General features: G+C 40.6%; 1 pseudogene; it reads right to left on the reverse strand.

Moving 5' to 3' along the window:
* Positions 1-700: 700 nt before the first annotated feature.
* Positions 701-11,345, reverse strand: part of LOC141318626 (uncharacterized) — a 72,225-nt pseudogene continuing 61,580 nt past the window's right edge.

Below are 11,345 nucleotides of genomic sequence, written 5' to 3' on the forward strand. Positions count from 1 at the left end.
TTTCCACAATGTTGGCACATAAAAGGCTTCTCTCCTGTGTGCATTCTCATGTGGAATTTAAGGTTTTTATTTTCACTGAAACTCTTTCCACACTGTTGGCAGATAAAAGGTTTCTCTCCTGCGTGACCTCTCATGTGCCTTTTAAGGGTTCCCTTTCGATTGAAACTCTTTCCACACTGTTGGCAGATAAAAGGATTCTCTCCTGCGTGACCTCTCATGTGCCTTTTAAGGGTTCCCTTTCGATTGAAACTCTTTCCACACTGTTGGCAGATGAAATGCTTCTCTCCTGCGTGAATTCACATGTGGATTTTAAGGTTTCTATTTTCAATGAAACTTTTCACACTGTTGACAGATGAAAGGCTTCTCTCCTGTGCCTTTTAAGGGTTCCCTTTCGAGTGAAACTCTTTCCACAATGTTGGCACATAAAAGGCTTCTCTCCTGTGTGCATTCTCATGTGGAATTTAAGGTTTTTATTTTCACTGAAACTCTTTCCACACTGTTGGCAGATAAAAGGTTTCTCTCCTGCGTGACCTCTCATGTGCCTTTTAAGGGTTCCCTTTCGATTGAAACTCTTTCCACACTGTTGGCAGATAAAAGGATTCTCTCCTGCGTGACCTCTCATGTGCCTTTTAAGGGTTCCCTTTCGATTGAAACTCTTTCCACACTGTTGGCAGATGAAATGCTTCTCTCCTGCGTGAATTCACATGTGGATTTTAAGGTTTCTATTTTCAATGAAACTTTTCACACTGTTGACAGATGAAAGGCTTCTCTCCTGTGCCTTTTAAGGGTTCCCTTTCGAGTGAAACTCTTTCCACACTGTTGGCAGATGAAAGGCTTCTCTCCTGCGTGAATTCTCATGTGGAATTTAAGGTTTTTATTTTCACTGAAACTCTTTCCACACTGTTGGCAGATGAAAGGCTTCTCTCCTGCGTGAACTCTCACGTGCCTTTTAAGGGTTCCCTTTCGATTGAAACTCTTTCCACACTGTTGGCAGATGAAAGGCTTCTCTCCTGCGTGAACTCTCATGTGCCTTTTAAGGGTGTCCTTTCGAGTGTAACTCTTTCCACACTGTTGGCAGATGAAAGGCTTCTCTCCTGCGTGAACTCTCATGTGCCTTTTAAGCGTGCCCTTTCGAGTGTAACTCTTTCCACACTGTTGGCAGATGAAAGGCTTCTCTCCTGCGTGAATTCTCGTGTGGAATTTAAGGTTTTTATTTTCACTGAAACTCTTTCCACACTGTTGGCAGATGAAAGGCTTCTCTTCTGCGTGAATTCTCATGTGGAATTTAAGGTTTTTATTTTCACTGAAACTCTTTCCACACTGTTGGCAGATGAAAGGCTTCTCTTCTGCATGAACTCTCACGTGCCTTAAGGGTTCCCTTTCGAGTGAAACTCTTTCCACACTGTTGGCAGATGAAAGGCTTCTCTCCTGCGTGAACTCTCATGTGCCTTTTAAGGGTTCCCTTTCGAGTGAAACTCTTTCCACACTGTTGGCAGGTGAAAGGCTTCTCTCCTGTGTGAATTCTCATGTGGATTTTAAGGTTTCTATTTTCACTGAAACTCTTTCCACACTGTTGGCAGATGAAAGGCTTCTCTCCTGTGCCTTTTAAGGGTTCCCTTTCGAGTGAAACTCTTTCCACACTGTTAGCAGATGAAAGGCTTCTCTCCAGTGTGAATTTTCATTTGGACTTCAAGGTTTCCTTTTTGAATGAAACTCTTTCCACAATGTTGGCAGATAAAAGGCTTCTCTCCTGTGTACATTGTCATATGGAATTTAAGGTTTTTATTTTCACTGAAACTCTTTCCACACTGTTGGCAGATAAAAGGCTTCTCTCCTGCGTGACCTCTCATGTGCCTTTTAAGGGTTCCCTTTCGATTGAAACTCTTTCAACACTGTTGGCAGATGAAAGGCTTCTCTCCTGTGTGAATTTAAGTGGACTTCAAGGTTTCCTTTTTGAATGAAACTCTTTCCACACTGTTGGCAGGTGAAAGGCTTCTCTCCTGCGTGAACTCTCATGTGCCTTTTAAGGGTTCCCTTTCGAGTGAAACTCTTTCAACACTGTTGGCAGATGAAAGGCTTCTCTCCTGCGTGAACTCTCATGTGCCTTTTAAGGGTTCCCTTTCGAGTGAAACTCTTTCCACACTGTTGGCAGATGAAAGGCTTCTCTCCTGTGTGAATTCTCATGTGGAATTTAAGGTTTTTATTTTCACTGAAACTCTTTCCACACTGTTGGCAGATGAAAGGCTTCTCTCCTGCGTGACCTCTCATGTGCCTTTTAAGGGTTCCCCTTCGAGTGAAACTCTTTCCACACTGTTGGCAGATTAAAGGCTTCTCTCCTGTGTGAATTTTCATGTGGACTTCAAGGTTTCCTTTTTGAATGAAACTCTTTCCACACTGTTGGCAGGTGAAAGGCTTCTCTCCAGTGTAAATTCTCATGTGGAATTTAAGGTTTTTATTTTCACTGAAACTCTTTCCACACTGTTGGCAGATGAAAGGCTTCTCTCCTGCGTGAACTCTCATGTGCCTTTTAAGGGTGTCCTTTCGAGTGTAACTCTTTCCACACTGTTGGCAGATGAAAGGCTTCTCTCCTGCGTGAACTCTCATGTGCCTTTTAAGCGTGCCCTTTCGAGTGTAAGTCTTTCCACACTGTTGGCAGATGAAAGGCTTCTCTCCTGCGTGAATTCTCGTGTGGAATTTAAGGTTTTTATTTTCACTGAAACTCTTTCCACACTGTTGGCAGGTGAAAGGCTTCTCTCCTGCGTGAACTCTCATGTGCCTTTTAAGGGTTCCCTTTCGAGTGAAACTCTTTCAACACTGTTGGCAGATGTAAGGCTTCTCTCCTGCGTGAACTCTCATGTGCCTTTTAAGGGTTCCCTTTCGAGTGAAACTCTTTCCACACTGTTGGCAGATGAAAGGCTTCTCTCCTGTGTGAATTCTCATGTGGAATTTAAGGTTTTTATTTTCACTGAAACTCTTTCCACACTGTTGGCAGATGAAAGGCTTATCTCCTGCGTGAACTCTCATGTGCCTTTTAAGGGTTCCCTTTCGAGTGAAACTCTTTCCACACTGTTGGCAGATGAAAGGCTTCTCTCCAGTGTGAATTTTCATGTGGACTTCAAGGTTTCCTTTTTGAATTAAACTCTTTCCACACTGTTGGCAGGTGAAAAGCTTCTCTCCTGTGTGAATTCTCATATGGAATTTAAGGTTTTTATTTTCACTGAAACTCTTTCCACACTGTTGGCAGATAAAAGGCTTCTCTCCTGCGTGACCTCTCATGTGCCTTTTAAGGGTTCCCTTTCGATTGAAACTCTTTCAACACTGTTGGCAGATGAAAGGCTTCTCTCCTGTGTGAATTTAAGTGGACTTCAAGGTTTCCTTTTTGAATTAAACTCTTTCCACACTGTTGGCAGGTGAAAGGCTTCTCTCCTGCGTGAACTCTCATGTGCCTTTTAAGGGTTCCCTTTCGAGTGAAACTCTTTCAACACTGTTGGCAGATGAAAGGCTTCTCTCCTGCGTGAACTCTCATGTGCCTTTTAAGGGTTCCCTTTCGAGTGAAACTCTTTCCACACTGTTGGCAGATGAAAGGCTTCTCTCCTGTGTGAATTCTCATGTGGAATTTAAGGTTTTTATTTTCACTGAAACTCTTTCCACACTGTTGGCAGATGAAAGGCTTCTCTCCTGCGTGACCTCTCATGTGCCTTTTAAGGGTTCCCCTTCGAGTGAAACTCTTTCCACACTGTTGGCAGATTAAAGGCTTCTCTCCTGTGTGAATTTTCATGTGGACTTCAAGGTTTCCTTTTTGAATGAAACTCTTTCCACACTGTTGGCAGGTGAAAGGCTTCTCTCCAGTGTAAATTCTCATGTGGAATTTAAGGTTTTTATTTTCACTGAAACTCTTTCCACACTGTTGGCAGATGAAAGGCTTCTCTCCTGCGTGAACTCTCATGTGCCTTTTAAGGGTGTCCTTTCGAGTGTAACTCTTTCCACACTGTTGGCAGATGAAAGGCTTCTCTCCTGCGTGAACTCTCATGTGCCTTTTAAGCGTGCCCTTTCGAGTGTAAGTCTTTCCACACTGTTGGCAGATGAAAGGCTTCTCTCCTGCGTGAATTCTCGTGTGGAATTTAAGGTTTTTATTTTCACTGAAACTCTTTCCACACTGTTGGCAGGTGAAAGGCTTCTCTCCTGCGTGAACTCTCATGTGCCTTTTAAGGGTTCCCTTTCGAGTGAAACTCTTTCAACACTGTTGGCAGATGTAAGGCTTCTCTCCTGCGTGAACTCTCATGTGCCTTTTAAGGGTTCCCTTTCGAGTGAAACTCTTTCCACACTGTTGGCAGATGAAAGGCTTCTCTCCTGTGTGAATTCTCATGTGGAATTTAAGGTTTTTATTTTCACTGAAACTCTTTCCACACTGTTGGCAGATGAAAGGCTTATCTCCTGCGTGAACTCTCATGTGCCTTTTAAGGGTTCCCTTTCGAGTGAAACTCTTTCCACACTGTTGGCAGATGAAAGGCTTCTCTCCAGTGTGAATTTTCATGTGGACTTCAAGGTTTCCTTTTTGAATTAAACTCTTTCCACACTGTTGGCAGGTGAAAAGCTTCTCTCCTGTGTGAATTCTCATGTGGATTTTAAGGTTTCTATTTTCACTGAAACTCTTTCCAAACTGTTGGCAGATAAAAGGCTTCTCTCCTGCATGAATTTTCATGTGGACTTCAAGCTTTCCTTTTTGAATGAAACTCTTTCCACACTGTTGGCAGATGAAAGGCTTCTCTCCTGCGTGAATTCTCATGTGGAATTTAAGGTTTCTATTTTCACTGAAACTCTTTCCACACTGTTGGCAGATGAAAGGCTTCTCTCTTGTGCCTTTTAAGGGTTCCCTTTCGAGTGAAACTCTTTCCACACTGTTAGCAGATGAAAGGCTTCTCTCCAGTGTGAATTTTCATGTGGACTTCAAGGTTTCCTTTTTGAATGAAACTCTTTCCACAATGTTGGCAGATAAAAGGCTTCTCTCCTGTGTGCATTCTCATATGGAATTTAAGGTTTTTATTTTCACTGAAACTCTTTCCACACTGTTGGCAGATAAAAGGCTTCTCTCCTGCGTGACCTCTCATGTGCCTTTTAAGGGTTCCCTTTCAATTGAAACTCTTTCCACACTGTTGGCAGGTGAAAGGCTTCTCTCCTGCGTGAACTCTCATGTGCCTTTTAAGGGTTCCCTTTCGAGTGAAACTCTTTCAACACTGTTGGCAGATGAAAGGCTTCTCTCCTGCGTGAACTCTCATGTGCCTTTTAAGGGTTCCCTTTCGAGTGAAACTCTTTCCACACTGTTGGCAGATGAAAGGCTTCTCTCCTGTGTGAATTCTCATGTGGAATTTAAGGTTTTTATTTTCACTGAAACTCTTTCCACACTGTTGGCAGATGAAAGGCTTCTCTCCTGTGTGACCTCTCATGTGCCTTTTAAGGGTTCCCCTTCGAGTGAAACTCTTTCCACACTGTTGGCAGATGAAAGGCTTCTCTCCTGTGTGAATTTTCATGTGGACTTCAAGGTTTCCTTTTTGAATGAAACTCTTTCCACACTGTTGGCAGGTGAAAGGCTTCTCTCCAGTGTGAATTCTCATGTGGAATTTAAGGTTTTTATTTTCACTGAAACTCTTTCCACACTGTTGGCAGATGAAAGGCTTCTCTCCAGTGTGAATTTTCATGTGGACTTCAAGGTTTCCTTTTTGAATGAAACTCTTTCCACACTGTTGGCAAGTGAAAGGCTTCTCTCCTGTGTGAATTCTCATGTGGATTTTAAGGTTTCTATTTTCATTGAAACTCTTTCCACACTGTTGGCAGATGAAAGGCTTCTCTCCTGTGTGAACTCTCATGTGCCTTTTAAGGGTTCTCTTTCGAGTGAAACTCTTTCCACACTGTTGGCAGATGAAAGGCTTCTCTCCAGTGTGAATTTTCATGTGGTCTTTAAGGTTTCCTTTTTGAATGAATCTCTTTCCACACTGTTGGCAGATGAAATGCCTCTCTCTAGTATGAGTTTTCTTGTGGACTTTAAATTCTCCTTGTTCACTGAAACTCTTTCCACACTGAAAGCAAGTGAAAAAAACCCTAGTTCTTGTCTTTGGAGCTCTTTTTTGTGTAGAAGTATTTTCTGATTGTAAAGAACAAAACGATTTTTCTCCAGTTATGAAATCATGAAGATTCTCATACTGATCTTTCTCTTCAGTTTCAATAAGTACTCCCCTCTCCTCTTTCAGTGCTGTTGGGCCTAAGGTGGGAAAACAAGGAATAAAAGTTAACCCCAGTTTAATGCCACAAAGAAGGTAACACCAAAACATGTAGATATGTAATGCTATGCTAGATCTCATATCATGGCGTCCAAACCTGATCATGGTCACCTGGTGTCCTATAGAGTTTAAGCTGGCTGCTATACAATTTATTCAATCTAATAATAGTTTAGGAAACCTAGTTATAGACTGAACTCAATTATGATGTACCATATTTTTTTATGTGTCCTAGGGGATCAAATGCAACAAATTTAAGAAAAGGGACAAACTCCCCACTCAACCTTCAGATGAAAATTTCATCACACAGTACCTTCTTTCAGCGGTTTTATTAAGAGGGCAATGATGTTAGCCAATCATTAAAATGAGCTGTTACAGCACATCCCAAAAACATTCCTAGAGCCCCTCCAACACTGCATGTTTTTCTAATTAAGTGATTAATTAACTGGCTCAGGTGTGTTTGATGTGGGTTGGAGCTAAACTTCGAAGGATGTAAATCTTTAGGAACAGGGTTGGGCACCCCTGCACTAAGACATAAAATGGGTGTGTCAGACAAAGGACATGCAAAATGTGCAGTATTGGGGGCCTCCAGGAATGTGGTTGGGAACCACTTGTCTTTTACACTGACCTTTTAAATGGAAAATTCCCCAAAACATACTGTATAAAACAAACAAAAAACACATCACACCAGAACATGTCCTTTAAAAGAAAACAGGCAATATTTTACAACAATTAAAAGTGAAGTGAGATGTGAAGTATGGTGAATTTGTGCTCTGTATTTAATCCATCCAAATGCGCGCACACACATACTGGTACGGGTGGTTTATCAGGACTTTTTCCCTGAAGAAGTTGCAAACTCAATTATGGGGACCATCTTTTCCTTGGTCATACAGATTAATAAGAACTATTAAACTGTTCCTTGTTGCATGGGGAAAAATCTGACTACTCAGAATTCTATTTTAGTAAAACTGTCTGGAAATATGAAGACCTGACATCATACAGCACTGTAAGGACAGGGCAGAAGTGGGCGTTCCCTGATTTAATTATGAATTATGAGGACATCCCTAGTTGTTACACACACACGTTACTAACCCTGGCTTAGGAGGACAATCAGGGTTTAGCTGGACCTCATTCACATACACACACAAACACACATTACTAACCCTGGCTTACAAGGACAATCAGGGTTTAAATGGACTTGATCCATACACACAAACACACGTTACTAACCCTGGCTTACGAGGAAGATCAGGTTTTAGCTGGACCTAATTCACATACACACACAAACACACGTTACTAACCCTGGCTTAGGAGGACCATCAGGGTTTAGCTGGACCTCATTCACATACACACACAAACACACGTTACTAACCCTGGCTTAGGAGGACAATCGGTTTAGCTGGACTTCACATACACACACACACACACAAACACACGTTACTAACCCTGGCTTACGAGGACAATCAGGGTTTAGCTGGACCTCATTCACATACACACGTTACTAACCCTGGCTTACGAGGACAATCAGGGTTTAACTGGACCTCATTCACTTACACAGACACAAACACGTTACTAACCCTGGCTTACGAGGACGATCAGGGTTTAGCTGGACCTCATTCACTTACACACACAAACACATGTTACTAACCCTGGCTTAGGAGGACAATCACGGTTTAGCTGGACCTCATTTACATACACACACAAATACACGTTACTAACCCTGGCTTACGAGGACAATCAGGGTTTAACTGGACCTCATTTACTTACACATACACACAAACACGTTACTAACCCTGGCTTAGGAGGACGATCAGGGTTTAGCTGGACCTCATTCACATACACACAAACACACGTTACTAACCCTGGCTTACGAGGACAATCAGGGTTTAACTGGACCTCATTCACATACATACACAAACACACGTTACTAACCCTGGCTTAGGAGGACAATCAGGGTTTAACTGGACCTCATTCACTTACACATACACGTTACTAACCCTGGCTTACGAGGACAATCAGGGTTTAACTGGACCTCATTCACATACACACACAAACAGGTTACTAACCCTGGCTTACGAGGAGAATCAGGGTTCAGCTGGACCTCATTCACATACACACACAAACACACGTTACTAACCCTGGCTCACGAGGACAATCAGGGTTTAAATGGACTTGATCCATACACACAAACACACGTTATTAACCCTGGCTTAGGAGGACAATCAGGGTTTAACTGGACCTCATTCACATACACGCATAAACACACGTTACTAACCCTTGCTTAGGAGGACAATCGGTTTAGCTGGACTTCATTCACATACACACACACACACGTCACTAACCCTGGCTTAGGAGGACAATCAGGGTTTAGCTGGACCTCATTCACATACACACAAACACACGTTACTAACCCTGGCTTACGAGGACGATCAGGGTTTAGCTGGACCTCATTCACATACACACACAAACACACATTACTAACCCTGGCTTACGAGGACGATCAGGGTTTAGCTGGACCTCATTCACATACACATACACACACAAACACGTTACTAACCCTGGCTTAGGAGGACAATCAGGGTTTAGCTGGACCTCATTCACATACACACAAACACACGTTACTAACCCTGGCTTACGAGGACGATCAGGGTTTAGCTGGACCTCATTCACATACACACACAAACACACATTACTAACCCTGGCTTACGAGGACGATCAGGGTTTAGCTGGACCTCATTCACATACACATACACACACAAACACGTTACTAACCCTGGCTTATGAGGACGATCAGGGTTTAGCTGGACCTCATTCACTTACACACACAAACACACGTTACTAACCCTGGCTTACAAGAACAATCAGGGTTTCGCTGGGCATTGCACACAGATATATATATATATATATATGGAAATAACACCAAGTGACTGTTTTACATTCTAATAAAATGCATTTATTCATCAAAACTTGAACAAAGGCATGGAAGTTAATTGACACTGCATATACATACTTTTAGTTAAAGAGCACTCATATATGCACAAAATGACTACACTGCCTTCCTACGGAAACGCCTTTAATCACCAAAACTTGGTGACAAACTTGGCACAAAAGTTAATCGACATTACGTATGCATTACAGCTTTTTTTATTTGAAGGCAAAAGAGTAATTTGGTGGTATTTCCAGTGGTAGTATGTGTGTGTACGTGTAATATATATATATATATATATATATATATTTGGGCTGTCAAACGATTAATCGTGATTAATCACATCCAAAATAAAAGTTTATGTTTACATTCTAAATGTGTTTACTGTGTATATTTATTATGTATATATAAATACACACACATACATGTATAGACTTAATAGTATAGAAAAATACTTATATGTATGGATAGTTATACTTATATATATATATATATATATTTGGGCTGTCAAACGATTAATCGTGATTAATCACATCCAAATAAAAGTTTATGTTTACATTCTAAATGTGTTTACTGTGTATATTTATTATGTATATATAAATACACACACATACATGTATAGACTTAATAGTATAGAAAAATACTTATATGTATGGATAGTTATACTTATATATAATTCTATATATAATCTAAATTAAAAACATTTCATATATAAATCTAAAACATTTTTCTTTAATATACATGTTTGTGTGTGTATTTATATATACATAATATATACACACATACAGTGTGTAATCATATCTTTTATTTTGGATTCGATTAATCGTTTGACAGCCCTAATATATATATATATGTATATATATATATATATATATATATATTAGGGGTGGGCATAGATTAATTTTTTAATCTAGATTAATCTAGATTAAATCTTGGAATTAATCTAGATTAATCTAGATTAAAATGGCTAATTTGAATTCTGCTGAAGGCATTCAGAATATGTGTGCTACCCAAATAATGACTAAACATGTTACGCCGTACTTTTATTTTGACAGGTTGCCGTGAAGTTTCTGTGTATACAGTATGATATGATGCGAGTTTTCTCAATGAAACGGTAAAAGTGACACTCACAGCAGTTTTGGAGATTGAGTTTATCTGTTCATGTGAGATGCAAATGCCAAAAATTACCGGGAGCGTCACGTGTGTTTCAGTATGCGTGTAGTAAAAGCTCGTCTCCACCATTCATAGTATGAATTTCATACATACAGCTAGGTAAACGGAACATACCGGATTCATATTAAAACGGTCTTTTTGCATTTCAGTTTTCACAGACACTAGTCCATATCGCGATTTGAATTAAGTGACAGATCATATTTGATTTATGAATCCAAAAAACGACGAATTTACGTGGCATTTCGCGCTATAGTAGATTCGGTTTTTATGAATGGAGGACGACGTGATCCCGTCTGTGTTTTGGCGGAGGAGACATAAACGCGCGACCATATTCTATAGTCTTTTGGTATACATCCGCGTTAAACTATCAAGGTGAAAGTCATCATAGCTTGCGTAGTTTAGACCCAGCTCCCAACCCAATTTTGAGAATAGATTAACGGCGATATTTTTTTATCGCCCGATAAGAGTCTCACGTTAACGCAGCACGTTAACGCCGATAACGGCCCACCACTAATATATATATATATATATATATAGTTCCTTTTTTTCTGTAATGTACTGATAAACATTAGACTTTCATATATTTTAGATTCATTACACACAACTGAAGTAGTTCAAGCATTTTATTGTTTTAATATTGATGATTTTGGGCATACAGCTCATGAAAACCCAAAATTCCTATCTCAAAAAATTAGCATATCATGAAAAGGTTCTCTAAACGAGCTATTAACCTAATCATCTGAATCAACTAATTAACTCTAAACACCTGCAAAAGATTCCTGAGGCTTTTAAAAACTCCCAGCCTGGTTCATTACTCAAAACCGCAATCATGGGTAAGACTGCCGACCAGAAGGCCATCATTGACACCCTCAAGCAAGAGGGTAAGACACAGAAAGAAATTTCTGAACGAATAGGCTGTTCCCAGAGTGCTGTATCAAGGCACCTCAGTGGGAAGTCTGTGGGAAGGAAAAAGT

The sequence above is a fragment of the Garra rufa genome, chromosome 1, assembly GCF_049309525.1.
Source record: "Garra rufa chromosome 1, GarRuf1.0, whole genome shotgun sequence".
In the NCBI taxonomy this organism is placed as follows: Eukaryota; Metazoa; Chordata; class Actinopteri; order Cypriniformes; family Cyprinidae; genus Garra; species Garra rufa.